We start from the raw sequence: 4,362 nt of genomic DNA, 5'->3' as shown, positions 1-4,362 counted from the left end.
CGTTATACATGTGGCGCAGGATTTCGCTGGGAGCGGAGTTTGACTGGAGGGGAGAGTGCGGGGGGTGGGAGGGGGCAGAGGGGAAAGTGGGGAGGGCGGGCTTTTGACCAACAGCATGAACTATACGATTGTTACAGTGCATGGAAAGGACAAAACAAACCAGGAGTTCGCGCACAGTTTTGCACATCTGAAATGTAGCGTCCACTGTTCAAAGTGCCGTTAATGTGAACAAGAGGTGACCGAGACGTGTAACCAATAGCACCCCATACCATCACGCTGGGTGATACGCCAGTATGGCGATGACGAATACACGCTTCCAATGTGCGTTCACCGCGATGTCGCCAAACATGCGACCATCATAGTGCTGTAAACAGAATCTGGATTCATCCGAAAAAATGAAGTTTTGCCATTCGTGCACCCAGCTTTGTCGTTGAGTACACCATCGCAGGCTCTCCTGTCTGTGATACAGCGTCAAGGGTAACCGCAGCCACGGTCTCCGAGCTGATAGTCCATGCTGCTGCAAACGTCGTCGAACTGTTCGTGCAGATGGTTGTTGTCTTGCAAACGTCCCCATCTGTTGACTCAGGGATCGAGACGTGGCTGCACGATCCGTTATTGCCATGCGGATAACCTGCCTGTCATCTCGACTGCTAGTGATACGAGGCCGTTGCGATCCAGCACTGTGTTCCGTATTACCCTCCTGAACCCACCGATTCCATAATCTGCTAACAGTCATTGGATCTCGACCAACGCGAGCTGCAATGTCGCGATACGATAAACCGCAATCGTGATAGGCTACAATCCGACCTTTATCAAAGTCGGAAACGTGATGGTACGCATTTCTCCTCCTTACACGAGGCATCACCACAACGTTTCACCAGACAACGCCGGTCAATTGCTGTTTGTGTATGAGAAATCCGCCAGAAACTTTCCTCATGTCAGCACGTTGTAGGTGTCGCCACCGGAGCCAGCCTTGTGTGAATGCTCTGAAAAGCTAATCATTTGCATATCACAGCATCTTCTTCCTGTTCGTTAAATTTCGCGTCTGTAGCACGTCATCTTTGTGGTGTAGCAATTTTAATGACCAGTAGTGTACTTTATCAGCAGCCATACTGCTATCCCAGGATCTCTTTCGGTTCTTGCTATTCTTTTTTCATTGCCATAAGACTAGGTAGTTCCGACTCTTCATGGACTCCTGTAAGTTCCTTGAATTTCATTCTTGTCTGTGTTTCCTCGCAGTTTATTTTCCACATGTCGTTACACTATGATGCTAGAGCTGTTCTGTGTCTTTAACGAAAGGCGTAATTAATAGAAATATCAAAGTAATTTTCGCCCAAATCCATTTCTGAGGCTGATCTCTATTCACATTAGTGTAGTTGAACGTCTTGTTGTCATCATGATCTTTACAGGCGCAGAACGACATATGTGGGGAGGTCATAGTGCAATTTGACCACGCAGTCACTTAGACCGTGTTCCTTCCCCAAACAAACTGGTATGGGATGTTCAGACTGTCAAAATGTCTTAGCTACTATCACCACGCCAGCAAGTTATTCTATTGGGAATCAATTATCCCTTGTTGTTGTTGTTGTGGTCTTCAGTCCTGAGACTGGATTGATGCAGCTCTCCATGCTACTCTATCCTGTGCAAGCTTCTTCACCTCCCAGTACTTACTGCAACCTACATCCTTCTGAATCTGCTTAGTGTATTCATCTCTTGGTCTCGCTCTACGATTTTTGCCCTCCACGCTGCCCTCCAACGCTAAATTTGTGATCCCTTGATGCCTCAGGAGATGTCCTACCAACCGGTCCCTTCTTCTTGTCAAGCTCTGCCACAAACTCCTCTTCCCCCCCAATTCTATTCAATACCTCCTCATTACTTATGTGATCTACCCATCTACTCTTCAGCATTCTTCAGTAGCACCACATTTAGAAAGCTTCTATTCTCTTCTTGTCCAAACTATTTATCGTCCATGTTTCACTTCCATACATGGCTACACTCCATACAAATACTTTCAGAAACGACTTCCTGACACTTAAATCTATATTCGATGTTAACAATTTTCTCTTCTTCAGAAACGCTTTCCTTGCCATTGCCAGTCTACATTTTATATCTTCTCTACTTTGGCCATCATCAGTTATTTTGCTCCCCAAATAGCAAAACTCCTTTACTATTTTAAGTGCCTCATTTCCTAATCTAATTCCCTCAGCATCACCCGACTTAATTCGACTACATTCCATTATCCTCGTTTTGCTTTTGTTGATGTTCATCTTATATCCTCCTTTTAAGACGCTGTCCATTCAGTTCAACTGCTCTTCCAAGTCCTTTGCTGTCTCTGACAGAATTACAATGTCATCGGCGAACCTCAAAGTTTTTATTTCTTCTCCATGTATTTTAATATCTACTCCGAATTTTTCGTTTGTTTCCTTTACTGCTTGTTCAATATACAGATTGAATAACATCGGGGATAGGCTACAAACCTGTCTCACTCCCTTCCCGACCACTGCTTCCTTTTCATGCCCTTCGACTCTTGTAACTGGGATCTGGTTTCTGTACCAATTTTAAATGCCGGCCGCGGTGGCCGTGCGGTTCTGGCGCTGCAGTTCGGAACCGCGGGACTGCTACGGTCGCAGGTTCGAATCCTGCCTCGGGCATGGGTGTGTGTGATGTCCTTAGGTTAGTTAGGTTTAAGTAGTTCTACGTTCTAGGGCACTTATGACCTAAGATGTTGAGTCCCATAGTGCTCAGAGTCATTTGAACCAATTGTAAATAGCCTTTCGCTCCCTATCTTTTACCCCTGCCATCTTTAGAATTTGAAAGAGAGTATTCCAGTCAACATTGTTAAAAGCTTTCTCTAAGTCTACAAACGCTAGAAACGTAGGTTTGCCTTTCCTTAATCTTTCTTCTAAGATAACACGTAGGGTCAGTATTGTCTCACGTGTTCCAACATTTCTACGGAATCCAAACTGATCTTCCCCGAGGTCGGCTTCTATCAGTTTTTCCATTCGTCTGTAAAGAATTCGCGTTAGTATTTTGCAGCTGTGACTTATTAAACTGATAGTTCGGTAATTTTCACATCTGTCAACACCTGGTTTCTTTGGGATTGGAATTATTATATTCTTCTTGAAGTCTGAGGGTATTTCGCCTGTCTCATACATCTTGCTCACCAGATGGTAGAGTTTTGTCAGGACTGGCTCTCCCAAGGCTGTCAGTAGTTCTAAAGGAATGTTGTTTACTCCCGGGGCCTTGTTTTGACTCAGGTCTTTCAGTGCTCTGTCAAACTCTTCAGGCAGTATCGTATCTCCCATTTCATCTTCATCTACATCCTCTTCCATTTCCATAATATTGTCCTGAAGTACATCGCCCTTGTAAAGACCTTCTATATAGGGAGTATCTGTTGAGAGGTCAGACAAACGTGTGGTTCCTGAAGAGGGGCAGCAGCCTTTTCAGTAGTTGCAGGGGCAGCAGTCTGGATGATTGACTGATCTGGCCTTGTAACACTAACTAAAACGGCCTTGCTGTGCTGGTACTGCGAACGGCTGATGGCATGCAGCTTTACTGTATGGTTAAATGATGATGGCGTCCTCTTGGGTAAAATATTCCGGAGGTAAAATAGTCCCCCATTCGGATCTCCGGGCGGGGCTACTCAAGAGGACGTCGTTATCAGGAGAAAGAAAACTGGCATTCTACGGATCGGAGCGTGGAATGTCAGATCCCTTAATCGGGCAGGTAGGTTAGAAAATTTAAAAAGGGAAATGGATAGGTTGAATTTAGATATAGTGGGAATTAGTGAAGATCGGTGGCACGAGGAACAAGACTTTTGGTCAGGTGAATACAGGGTTATAAATACAAAATTAAATAGGGGTAATGCAGGAGTAGGTTTAATATTGAATAAAAAAAAATAGGAGTGCGGGTAAGCTACTACAAACAACATAGTGAACGCATTATTGTGGCCAAGATAGGCACGAAGCCCATGCCAACTACAGTAGTACAATTATCCGTACGGGATGATAAAACAGGTTGTGGATAAGTGCGGTGTCTTTTGCTATGGCCGACAAATGCAAGGTGGAAGTACAAATACTCCAGCGTTCCTCCAGGAAGTATTTTGTAGAAGCACAGCAGCCGACGTCAAACGCCTCGCACTCGTTACTCGCCCTGGCCTCGAGTCACGAGCAGCAGAATCTGACTAGATCGGCAGGCAACAGACGGCTCTGACGTCAGAGACCTGCAGCCTCCGAGAAGGATGACAAGCCGGCAAAACGTGCGCGGCCAGAGCGGCGTATCAAACGCGAGCACAATGGGCGCAACCTCTCGAAGGCCGCAACAGATCTGTCGAGTGTGGGGGGAGGGGAGGGGAGGAGAAGC

The sequence above is a fragment of the Schistocerca cancellata genome, chromosome 9, assembly GCF_023864275.1.
Source record: "Schistocerca cancellata isolate TAMUIC-IGC-003103 chromosome 9, iqSchCanc2.1, whole genome shotgun sequence".
Taxonomy (NCBI): domain Eukaryota; kingdom Metazoa; phylum Arthropoda; class Insecta; order Orthoptera; family Acrididae; genus Schistocerca; species Schistocerca cancellata.
This window is presented reverse-complemented; position numbering follows the sequence as displayed.